Source organism: Poecile atricapillus, chromosome W, assembly GCF_030490865.1.
Source record: "Poecile atricapillus isolate bPoeAtr1 chromosome W, bPoeAtr1.hap1, whole genome shotgun sequence".
In the NCBI taxonomy this organism is placed as follows: domain Eukaryota; kingdom Metazoa; phylum Chordata; class Aves; order Passeriformes; family Paridae; genus Poecile; species Poecile atricapillus.
Genome location: NC_081288.1, coordinates 45,430,042 through 45,443,762, shown reverse-complemented (window position 1 = coordinate 45,443,762; position 13,721 = coordinate 45,430,042). Strand labels below are relative to the sequence as shown.

At 35.3% G+C, this 13,721-nt stretch overlaps 1 long non-coding RNA gene across 2 annotated transcripts in view; it reads right to left on the bottom strand.

Moving 5' to 3' along the window:
* The window catches only part of LOC131591474 (uncharacterized), a 28,141-nt gene that overhangs the window by 10,926 nt on the left and 3,494 nt on the right, over positions 1-13,721 (bottom strand). The gene's annotated exons all lie outside the window — the stretch shown is intronic.

Sequence of the window (13,721 nt, the reverse complement as noted above, 5' to 3'; positions counted from 1 at the left end):
ACAGTTATATCTTATCCCTCCTTCCCAACTTGGGATCTTGATTTCTCAGCAAACATTTCTTACAGATTTGCTTATCCCCTTGAGAAACTAGAAATAATATTTCTCAGAGAGACACTATGAAGCCATGTCCATGAGATTCTAAAACCAGCAGGCTGATGATTTACTTTTCAGTGACAAAAGGCTTGATCAGCTCTTCACTTCAGGCCATTATTCTGTGAAGTACCTCTCACTCTAAGTCTCAAAAATCATACTGGAACTGAAAGGTAAAAGCACTGCATGGAGAATGACTTGCCAGTTCAGCCCTTTACAGATCCACATTTCTACTGCAGTCAATGCACTTGGTTGAGGATGTAGTTACAGCATTAAATTTATCTTATTGAAATAAATAGTATAAGCATGTAACTGATGATCACCTATAATATTTTAAAAAGTGATTTAACATTCCTTTAAATAAATATGTCACAAAACTATCAGCATGGAGCGTTGTGAGAAAATTACAATAAAAGAGACTTTTTCAAGAAGCAACAACAATGTTCTGCATTTTAAAAACATTATTAGGACTGAATTGTAATATAATTACAATTAATTCAAATTAATACAATTAGATTATTTTTCTTTACGTGTCATATTATTTGTTTCAGAAACTTGCCAGCTGCAAAATCTCTTGTCATTTCTGTTGCCCTTAAAAAATTGAAAACAGTAATTTTCAGCCAAAGATTCACAAATTATACTAATGGTAGGAATTTGAGTAAATTGGAGTCAATTTACAAACAACCAAAATAAACAAAATCACCACTTAGGATTAAATGATAATATAAAAAATCTATGAAGAATGGAATAAACTGCCATACTTCCATGTTTATATTTTGAATGTATTTGTGTATTTCTATTTTATTGTTCTTTATAGACATACTGTCTCAAAATGTTTCAAAGGATGATGTCTACTTTAATAATTTTTAAGATAAACAGATTTGGATACCAGGGTTTCCCAAAGATGTATCAGTTCATTTTTAAAATTCAAGAAGCTTTTCTATTTTACTGGAGTATCTCTAGACTAATTTATTACTTGGAACTGCTATTTAAAACAAATACCTGAAAAAAATGTGATGCCATAGGTGCGATGTCAATAGACTTTCCAAACCTCTATTGTTGGTCTAGGATGAAGGTGTCATTGAAATCTGCTGTACTTATGAAAGTCCTGTTTAAAGCCCCTCTTTACTCACTTCTCTAGTTCTGGATTTATTACACATTCATAGTTCTTCTGCATATCTGTGATCTGGTTTCCTTTTACTTTCCATTTGTGATCTGGTGTCCCTGCAGCATTCCCATTCTAAAGAAATCAGCTAAACACATGTGTGTAGTAGAGGGTAAAAGAATAGTTTACTTCAGCTGTGAAGGGGAAAACCAAGCCTTCTGTGCTACCCTTGCCCAGTCCTTGCTATTGAAACCAGCCTGATGTTATCTGCTTCTATCTCCTTCCCTACTCATGTTTGAACATTTTCTGGATTAGGGAAAATGACCCCAGCAGTAAAACCATATCTCATTTGTCTATGTCTACACTGCTGAATTAAGCAGGATTAGAGAGCAAGCTCAAACCCTGAACTCAGCCATTCATACTGCTTAATAATTGACATACTCTGGCATGGTTTTCATGTGTACCCTCTAACTCTTCTGGAAAATGCTTGCCATTGTCAGAGCCAAGGGCCATTCCCCCACCCAGAGCTCTCTCCACCCTGCAATCCCATGCTAACCTACTACCACCTCCAGCACTATTCCAGCAAGTCTTCCACCTTGAATACACCCACAAGTCCTATCTATGACACCTCAGAACCTATAACAGATGCCCTCAGTAACAAGCTCTGAAAACAACATTCTGGGCTTCAACATTCTTTCATTTCAAACATATTAACTGAAATATAAAGCAAATGAAAAGTCAGTCTGTCAAGGATACTGCCCCAGGCACAGGCCCAAGGCTAAGAATATTATGTGGCTGTGGCCAGTCTGTGTCAGTTGTCCTTAGAGCTGAAGAGCGTTCCCTGGCTGCTACAAGTAGGAGTGTCACCAGTTGTTGCAGGGTGAAGATGCAGGTCAATGTTACTGCTGATACACTTGCCAAGGCTTAGATATTTATGGGTCACATATTCTTAGTATGAAGGCCTGGAGGGATACAGAATTTATATGAAGGGTTTGACCAACCAGTTTTCCTTTTGACTTCGTTTTTTTTAATCTAAAGAGACTTCATTAAGCATTTTGGATCCAGGTGCTAAATTCTTTCCTTAGGCTAATCACATAAACAGTCAAGAAGGGCTCAACTTTTTAAAAGCACATCTGATGCTACCTACCCTTTGAATGCAGCTCAGTATATGTTTCAGAGAATTATGTCTTTCCCTTCTACTCCAACAAGCTTAAATCCACAGCTTTCATATCTCAAGTAAACTGCTTCCCAATTAAACTATAGCTTAGCTTGGGGCTGACAGTGATATCCAAAGCACCCAGCTAGAAATGTTAGTTTTGGATAGGCTCCATTGTGGGTGAATAATGTTTTTGGCATTATTATTTTGTTTTAATCCTACACTAGATGTGATGTGCATAAATTATCTAGGGAGACATTAAACCTATGTATATTGCCTTCCACCAGGATGCTCTGACCTCCAAGCAGTGCAACATGTAAATGCACCCCAGTAATCACAGTTTTTTCTGGGCAATGTTCTCTGAAGGAAGCAGCCATGTCGCGCCATAGATCAAACTCTCTCTTGCCAGTTCATGAGACTGTCCAACAAGCATTTTCTAGATTGGATCTTTTGGGAAACAGTCTTCAGGTTTCTAAAACATAATAGAGTTCAAATGTAGAGAAAGTGTTTTTCAAGACAAAATACTTCTGCAATCATATACATAACTACAAAGATTTAGACAGAAAAAGAGGGGCTCATTACACACAGACATCTCTAGATTCAGAATAGCAGGAGTATGTGTCTTCTGAAACATTTTGATCAGTTTCAGGTATGGAAAGCATTGAACCAAAAATCCAATCTATGTGTATCACAGAAAATCACTTTTAAAGGTCTTAGCAAAAGACATTTCTCCATAAAAATAATATAAAGGCTACTATCTGAATTAGAATAACTGTGAGGAGTAGGGAACTCAGTGCTGAACGATTTAAGAATTATATTCTTGGTTTGCGTAGGAAGTTGAAAGCAAAAAGAAGTGTAGGGAGAGAATCTGCCTGGCCTCTGCAAATGCAGCAGAATATTATCAGCTTTGGAGAGAATAACTACTTGTCATTTGGCAAAATTCTTATGGTGTGTTTTAAAAATAGTTCTCTGCATGAGACATCCCAAGACTATTGCTAAATCAGTGGTTGCCTACTGTTGTGAATGGCCTCAATCAAGAACCAGGGTAAACTCCACAGATTGATGAAAATGCTTGCATTAATACACTTCTTAATGGACAGCTTTATTTAATTGCATAGTGCAGTGAAAAAATACTTCACTCGTACATTTACATCATGAGTTCTTTGAATGAATAAGTTTTATCCTTTCTTGAGTCAAGACATAGCTAATAGGTCAATAATTACAGGGAGCAACTTGAAGCTTGAATAAAAAAAGAAGACATATTCAGAAAGCTAATTCAGAGCTTAATTTTAAAGCAATGTCAAAATAAGGTAAATATATATATGTGAGTAAGGAGAAACCTTGGCTGTGGCTAATACTGTATCCCATTTCAGTAGAAAGAGATCATAACACTTATCAGACAAGAGAACCTCTAAAAGGCATCCATTTGGAGTGAAGAGCTTTGGGAAGAAAATATTGAGGGACTCTGGAAAGAAAAGTTTGTTTTAATGTAGGTGTCCAAATCTTTAAAAATATTGAAACAGCATAGTCAGAAATAGCGGAAAATTGAACTTGATTGCCAGAAATGTCATTTGAAATCCTCTTTCTGAGACTTACAGAAAGAAACCTGTGATAGCACTGTGCATGCACATTTCCTCTCCAAGAAATTTTAGGTTCTCAGTTACACACTTTCATGACTTCCCTAAAAACTTCAAAATTGCATAATCAAAAGTAACTTTAGTTTAAACAAATATAATTTACATCATTTATGTTCTTTCTTTCAAAAACAAGTCTATATAGCACTAATAGGTTAAAATGGCCTCTTGTTTCCTTACTAATTTGGATTTAGTTTAGGCTCCAATGTCATCCACAAACAGAAACCATCAGATTATGAAAATTCATTTTTTTCTTGATTTTCTGTGTGTAAGTATATATTTGAAGTTGGAACAGAGAGAAAGGAGACTTTTGCATTAAGGAGGTAATAACATGGCAGAAAATAGAATGTGATGAAATTCTGGTTGATGTCCCTTTCTTCAGTCTACAAAATACTGAAATATGTGAAAAAGAAAAAAAAATCTGTCCAAATAGAGTCAAGGAAGTCACTACACCCTATAAGCAGAGGAATAGAGGGAGCTACTGCTGTATTTCTAAATTTATTTTTTTCATACAGTCATGTTCCAAATTTACAATGCATCAGTATCTTCTATTTATTTTTTTTTTCTGAAACTGCATTTGAGCTTTTCAATTCTTAAAGTCAAATGTTTTTATTCTGTAAGTTCAACACTTGGTGCATTTGACGAACTAGAAATAGTTCTTCCCCCCTTTTGTGTAAGTGCAGTAATTTAGTAACATGATGCAAAATGAAACACACTCCATATCAAACACCCTTATTGTGATAAGTGTTCCCAATGGTGTCTTTTATTTCTGCTCCATCTTCATCCATTGAAGGACTGCAGCTAAGGCTGATGTCAAATGAGGAGACATGAGTAGAGATAATGATGACGATAATCTGACGAAGTATAAATTCTTCTGCAAAATGCATTTTCAGTCCCTTCAAAATTATGTGAGACCAAGCCAAATGTGCTCATTACCAGAATTTTCAAAATTTAATTGCATACACACAAATGTATCATTATGCCTGTTTAATCTATTGCTCCTGACATTCATACAAAATATGGCAATCCATGAGTCAGTTCTCAGCTTTCTCACAGATCCTAGGTTAGCATATAACTTCAGAGTACAAAGTGAAAATCAGAGAGCATTTTTAGCTTTAACCCTGTTGTATTTTATTAGTGCTTCTAAATCCAGTGGCTCTTTGAAAGGTTCTCTGAACCCCATATTATCAAGCTATTGCTCTCTGTTTCAGTGATGTCTCATATAAAATGAAGTATACCCAACATGTCACTATCCTGTCCACAAATTTCCCAGCCTTTACACGCTCCACATCCCATCTCTAATGGTTCTTGCCTGAACTCAGGTTTGTTCTCTTTCTGACTAAGGGTAGAAATCTGAAACCATTTATTTCCTAGTTTAAATTATTGATTTCTCCTGGGGTTATAGAGATTCTAACAATAATGCAGAGAAGAGAGGAGATGAGGCTTCTCTTAATTCTGGTAGTACTGTCCTCTTTTCAAAATCATTCACAGCTTGGCATTTAGGATCAGAGAAGTTTAAGATTTAATTCCTGTAAGCTGAACTGAAAACTAAACCTTAGGTGCACAGTGCAAATGGATGTTATAACACTCAAATAGAAGATTTGGCTTTGTCCAGAAGCTTTGTCTGGATCTGGTCTATCTTTGTCTTTGCTTTTTCTTAGCTGTGCTTCAAGAAAATTGTTTATACAAGGCCACAAGATACTCTAGTCCCAAACTAAGTGACTTTTTTTTGGCATTCTGGGAACTAAAGTGGAAAAATAAAAAACCAACCTCAAAACACTTGTTTTTCAGAACAAAAACCATTTCTATTACTTAATTTGGAAGCTAAATTAAAAAATCAATTCTTTGCACAGCAATAACATATAATCAGTCTCATTGACATAAATGTACTGAAGTACACAAATGAATTGAAAACTGTATTCCTCTGTTATTGCTGAGATCTGCCACAAGTAATTTTAGAATCACTTATTGATTCTTTCATTACTAAGATTTAGAAAGGCACTCATTTGCTAATCTGAACACTTCTGAGTTCATTCACAGTAAAAATAATTACTGTACCCCTATCAAAATGAAATACTCAGAAAAACACCAGTAATTTATCCAAGTTTAATTTATACCCCAAGCATTACTCCAATATAGGAAAGTATTTTCTCCATCAGAACTTTTGGGTTGGATTTTTTCTTTTTGTAATTTTATTCTAGTACTAAATAAACACACTTCTCTAAGATAAAAAATTAATTGTATAGTCATAGATGCATAACAAAATATGCGTGTTGGTTTATAAACAAGAAATCAGTCTCATTGTGTTCACTCAAAACATGACTAGAATTTTCCAACTTTCTCTCCTTTAAAGATTTTCACTGAGAAATAAATGGAAATTGAATTCATTATATATACACATTCAATTTGCTCCTATTGAGTGTCACTGCCTTATTTTATCTGACAATTCTAAATTATCCACATCACTACTACAAGACTGGTAGGCATGGTTTTAAAAATAATTTTACTTTTTTTACTGTACTTTTGTAACTCTGATTTGCTAATTTTTTATGAAGTCTATAAGAACCAGAGAATATAGCTGTCGTATGTGGGAGAAAAAACTCACCAAACGCAAGTGCTTCCTCTCAAAGCAGAAAATAGCTGAACATTGAATATTTCTACCTGTGCCAAGTCTGACCACATTCAACAAAGAGAGGTAGCACACATCAAAAAAATGCCTTCCCTAAGAATATCCCAGCTCAGCTGCCAGCTGAGGCAGGTCTGTGGTAGCTGCATTCCTGACCTGGGTTCATCAGCCGTAGCTCTGGGCTCGTCAATGAACTAAATACTTCCTGCAAAGCTTTAGAGGGTTCACAACATCTGTAAGAAAATTCTTTATAACGTACACAAAATACAAGTGCAGCAAAACTGTGCTACTTTTTAGCTTCTGTTGGATATTATTTCCACATCTTTTCAAAGCACACTTCAGGATCTTTTCAAAGCACACTTCTCAAATGGAGCACATTAGCAACTTTGGAGTACTTTAGCAACCAACAAAGTTTTATCCTTATGTTTAGTTGCATACACTGGTGGGCTGGCAGGACCAGGCTAAAATTTCTCTCATTGCATCTAAAATAAAATCAGGGAATATACCACAGTCCTCATCTTTTCAATTTTTGTCACTGTTTAATGTTCAAGACTTTAGAAGGAAGTCTATTACCCTGGAAATTCATAGGTTAGCATGCATAACATGGCTTTTTGTTTTATTTTCTTCAGTTTAACTAATAATGTGCTTATCTAGTACAGAAATATCACCCAAAATTTGAAGTCTGTAAAACATTACTGTACTATAAGACACAGAGTGGGTATAATGAACTATTGAGCAGTCAAAAGTCAGCTAAAGGAAGTATGATAAATCTGGTTTGATCCACTGATTAGTTTTTACATGAAAAAGGATGGCAATATGCAAATGAAGGAAAAGTCAGAAATAAAGAATTTTATTCTTTTAGATTTTTGAACTGCTGCTGTTTATACTTGTACTAACATACTGGTATGTCTTTATAGTCAATAGAGACAAATGGGAGGTTCCAGAACACAATTCCATCAACCCACTTTAGACATTTTTGGTGAAATTAACTGTGTCCTTCAGATACCTATTTCTAATCACTAAGAATAAGTCAAGATTCTTAGCTCCAATGTAGCTGCTACTTTGCAAGTTTCATTTGGTTTTATGTATCTCACGTAGAGTAACTGAAATTCGAAATGCCACTGGCAAAGGCTCCTCCCCATGAAGGAACTCTTTAATGTGGAATATTTGTGACCTTGCTGACCTTTCCTATGACCTTGCTGCACACACAGAACACTTTAAGCCCTTTGGAGTGGGCTGCTATATTTCACTGTGTCTGTCAGCACAACTCACCACTCTTCAAAACGTAAAGGATAGGAGCAGTAGTTTGCAATCAGAGATGACAGGTCCTCTCAGCCATTCCTTTGCCCTTAGCCAAGAGCAGGTATATTTTTTATTAGATATGTCAAATTGTGCTTTTCCATGAAAGTAGCAAAATGATGTTATGAATTATTACTGAAGAAAGAATAACCGTACCAGGAAACCTAACTGTTCAGCTACCCCAGATTTGTGAATAGGTGGGCTCTTGAGAAAAAAAATCCTGACAAAGCTCTATTCAAATGCTTTGGCCATTCTAACTGCAGTAGTGGTAAAATGTTCCTACATTTCTTTTTATGGCCATGATGATTTTATATAAAACCTATACCCATTATTCCAGTGATTTGTATGGGACAGAAATATCTGTAGATCTAGATGGTTAATGTGCAGGCTAATGGGAGCTACAGGGTAATAGTCTGCCCTTAATTCACTGACTTCTTTCAAAGATCCAGCTCTCTGTGCAGGCTATTAATCTACTAATGAGTCAAACCATTTCTAAAGTATACAGGCATCAATTCCAGCCTTGCAAGAATTTGTTTGCATCTCACTGGTTTTCTTCAATGTCAAAGCACTATCCACAGCATCAAGCTAGTCTATTTTAAGAAGTGCTTTCAGAAAAGATGTCCTTATCAGGAAAGACTTTTTTATTTAACAGGAAAAAAATATACACAGTATACAGCACAGATTAACTAAAACTTAATGGAAAAAATTCTATTGACATAAAAGAAACCCCAGTTTGTTTCATATGCAATACCACAACACAGTTCTACATGATATTTTCATACTGGAAAATTGAAAATGTTTAGAGGACTGGTTCTGACATCATTTATTTCCACAGCTAATTCTGAGTAATACCGACGCAGAGTAATGGGGAGGGTTGCAGACAGCTATTCTGCATTATATTCTCTGCATAGATATTTTTGAATTGTATTTCTTTTCATCCTTTTTCAGCTATTTAATTGACAGTTTTTCAATTGCCATGTCTTTGTGTCAGGGTCCTCAACTATCCAGTAAAGCAATAATATCTTTATAAATAGGATGGGAAAAATAAGTTTTTCAGCCAGCAGAGATCACACAGCTTACACAATCCATCTGAAAAATGTAGTTTTCAGAGAGAAACAGGGCTTTCATAAATAGTTACTGTTCGTTGAAAGAACAATTAAAGTACACAAGACTGAGCAGAGTATCCACATGAAGAGTGGGCTAGTTAGGGTACTAAAAACAGTATAGCTGGGATAACAGATTCTAATTCCCAGGCTAAGAAGGAAAACCAGGATTACCTTTGCATAAACTGTAATGTGCCTGTGAAGTCATGGCCTCAATTTAATGGCCTCACATTTAAAAAAAAAAATAAAAAAAATTACTGGGTATATGATGTATTTGAGGGCAAAGATTGTGTATGATGTACCTAGTAGAAACAAATTTTTAGAACTAAATATACCTTAAAAGCTAATATTTTTAAAATACTTTGGTAATGATATTTTCTATTTGAAAAGTTGCACAAGAAACTTCAAGGACTTTGTTTCCAGCTAGCTGTTCTAGATCTTTTCTGGGTATGTAAGGTTCTTATATAGCTTGTTCATTCCATATTAGAGAAGCTAATATCTGAGATTTAAGTCCTCCTCCTTTTGGCCTCATCTTCATCTATTCAGGCATGCTGGCTGGCTGCCACTGCTTTGCAGCTGTCTAGGTTCTGTCTCTGTAGCTGGGGCAGTAGCCACACTGTGTAACCTTAGTTTGACCATAACTTGGACTGCATCCTTTGCTATTGCTTTATGATCTTTATTTCAGGTTGGATTTCAACTTGCTCAATAGTACATTAGCTGGAGATCTTCAGATTAACCCAGTGCTTTAAAAAACCCTGTGGTGTTGGTTCTATGAGAAGCAAAAATGTCTGGGATAAGGGATGAATTACTTTCCAGAATAGACAGAATCACTACAAAGGAAACAAAGGAAAAACTATGTTTAAAGCAAAGCATTTTATTCACATGGGACTGTAAAGTAAGTAAGTAAGTAAGTAAGACATTTGGACACAAAATTCAGAATAACCTTCTGCAGGTTATTCTGAATAAATGCAGTGTCAGATTATTTCAGGTTACCAACTCAAATAATCCTTAAATGCATTAATAAGCCTGAGATCCAAGATATACATTGGTACACATTTTCAGAACAAAGGCACACAAAGATATCCAAGATTACTTTACCTGGCCAAGAGCTTTGGTTGCTATTTTTTGTATGATGTGCACAAGTCACAGCAAATGACAAGCAAAGATCCAGCAATTTTACCGAACCTTGATTCGTCTTTGGGAGAAACTCAAGAAAGTTCTTTTCACTATTTTTGTCAGGAACTTACTGATTAAAATATATTTATAAATGCATTTTCCCAGTTTCTGGGAATTTCATTCTGTAGAGAACTGCAAGACAGAAACTGATATGACATCATTTTAGATGATGCCATAATTTTTGTCTATGTTCAGATGGAGCTTGGAGAGCAACTTGGTTCCCTCTGAAACATATGCAAAGCATTTCATCAGCAGACAAGGCACTGAGAAGGGTCCACAGACTGCATTTACTCTGTTGTCTAGAACAAGAGTTTACATATATAGTTTACACCTGAGCCCTTCCATATAGATGCCTAAAATGTCTTAATCTGCACCCAAGTCTCTCCCCAGACCACAATAAATTGTTGCAGAATTCAAGCTATTTGACAAGAAGTAGATCTTTTAATACCAATTTAGTATTTAGTAGACTTGTGCATCCAAAGACATTACTGCCAATAAAATGTAAATGGGAAAAATAAATTATTATTACTGAGTTTGTGGAATAAACAGTGTGATCCTGGGGCACCAGCAGAAGCTCCATCAGGCCTAATTGTTAAAGAATAAGAAAGTCACCAAAAAATGTAAGAGGACATATGTGAATATCTGCAAACACACTCTCATGCTACATATTTGTTGTGGAAAACAGAATTTGGATTAGCAATCTGGGACCTTCCCCAAACAGAAAGTTGACTTCTGCTTCCTCATACTATACTTTAGAACCACACACATAAATATTGTGTGCTTTTTTTATTTCAGAAGTCTCCTGGTGTTGATTTGTGTGTTGGGAGAACTTGTTTGGCATGTGTCCCCCAAAATGCCGACACATATTTTTGACCTAATCAGTAAGGAAAGTACATACATTATATACTGATGATTTTTACAGCTTTGAAACACGCAAAGCACTAGTATTCCAACCATACTTCTATTTCTAAGGTTTTACCCACTCCATAAAAATGTGATTATGCCAGAATTGAGTTGCAAAGTAAACCAGGATTATAATAAGAAGTCATAATGACATGAAGTGAAAACTTTTCATGTATGAATTTGATCATATACTCCAGAACTTTCATCACAATGAATAAAAAGTGAAGTACTGAAGTTTAGTTCAATGTACTCATGGTATTCAAAAGGTTCACTATGTTCTGTGAACCTGTTCAGGAGTTGGACTGTCATGTTACCTTGAGTGCAGAAAATGATCCCATCAGAGTATGCTCATTGATGCTCAACATTTCTGCAAACCCATCTATTCTTGAGGGCCTTATGCAGAATATTATAGCTGCAGGATGGTTCACATGTTGCTTCTCAGGCAGCCTAGCTCTCAGATAAGAAAGGGTTTTAGTGCCACCACGATGAAATTCATAACCTTTAAGGGGGAAGCCTTTTCCTTTTTCCTGATGATAAAGCAAAGAGCTTCGGAAACACTCCGGCATGTTGTTTATCTGAGCAGTTAATCTACGTCATGTGACTATATAGAACAGAAACCTTCATCCCCTGAGATTGAGAGCACTCACTTAATATTTGAGCACAGCCAGATAATGAAGGATATCTCCCTTCATGCACAGTTAGTGCACTTGACCACAGAGTTTCCCAAACCTTCCTCTGGTCAGGCCTCCTACAGTAGTACCTAAATCTCAGAGTTATACAGCATGAGCCTGAGCTGAACTATTTATTCATCACTTTTCTTGTTGAATCTGGATCACAGCACAGAAAAATGCTGAAATACTCAAAGAATTCATAAGAGAGAGAAAAAAGTAAAATAGATCTGTTTCTATCCTAATTATGTATCCCTCTGAGTGATACTTTCCTATTTCTGGCTCTGCATGTTATTCTACTTGCTCTGTTTACAACAGCATATTGTCAGCATCTTTTTAGATTAAAATTATTGATATATTTGATTCTTATACAGTAAATATTTAGGCAGATTCTGGAATTTTATCTAAAAAGCAATTTTTTTTTGGCTATTTCATTTAATCTTCTTTTAAAAGAAAATAAAATACATAAGTCAGAAAGAAAATTCTCCTGCTACCTAAGAAGTATTGTAATCTAATGAAGTAAGGCAAATCTTACAACACAATGGTATTTTACAATCATACAGTTGCATCTAAACTGAGAAACTGATATGAAAAATTGCTCTAGACTGACCAAAGTCTACCACTAGGATTATAATCTAGGAAAGATGAATCAGGCCTCAAAACAGCAAATGGTAATTTAAAACTTCCCATGTTTTTGTAAGCTTTAAAACTTTGCCATTTTTTGTTTAAGCAATCACAGAATGAGATATGGAAGGAAAACATCCTCAACAGTCAATACACAGAAGCAGAATTTACATATACATACAACTATTTCATGTCCAGTACCACAGTAAAACAGATATTAGAACAATACCTAAAAAATAAAAATGGCCATTACTTTTTAAGATTTACGGAGACTGTTCAAATGAATCATATTATTTCTGCAACCAGCAACATGGACACATGCAAATTTTTGTTAATGGATTTTGTGAAATTAATATGTTTCTCTCCTAGCTACTGTACTGTAGAAACTAATACTTTAACTGCCAGTGTAATTGTAGCAACTAATATAGCGAAAAAAATTGATGCCTGTGTTTTGCTCTATGTACTTTCAGCATTAATGCACAGAACTTTTTAGACAGAATTTTTGGAGACAGATTTTTAAAAGTGTCTTTCAAAGTAAATTGAACAGCAAAAGTCTTCCCTTTTTTTGTTTTGTTTTGTTGTTTGGGTTTGGTTTTTGTTTGTTTGTTTTGATCAGCTCCACAAGAATTAATATTACACTGGCATCAGTTATTTCCTGTGATCCACCTGAGTGGTTTAACAAAATAGACAGATGTCAGTGGATCAATTCAAGCACTTCTCTGGTGGAAAGATGCCAGTTTCTTTTTTTTAAAAGGCCAAAAGCTTATTTTCTGTGCCCACTCTCACAAAAATATCTCATGCTCTCTCTCTACAACCAATATTGTTCTACAAGAGATCAGAACCTAGCAAGAAGAGTTACCAAAGGATATCAGTTATCTTGCATGTTCATGCAAGATTTCACACTTTCTGTAGTCAGAAATTTGACAATCATAGGAGTGACTTGAACAGGAGGACTCTTTAGGACTCTTTTAAACTGCAGATACTAAGATCAACACATTCTTTTACTCATAGACATTGGCTTTTTCCTTCACTTCTCTGCACTCATGGTAAATAAAAATAGTTACATTATTTTAATATAAATATAGATTGCACAAAAAAAGAAATCACTTACCCCACACACAACTGCAGTCAGCCTGGCAAGAATACTACTTGTTGCATGGCAGTATAAACAAAGTAGCATGGAGGGTAAAAATGTTGTGCAACAACAGTTAGTAGTTAGTAGTTTTCTATTTTGGCAACTGCATTTTAACAAAGGGCTATGTTGTTCCTGGGACTTTGGTCACCTGTCTTTCAGCAATACAATCCTCCTCCCTCTATTGCAATTATGATTTGAATAA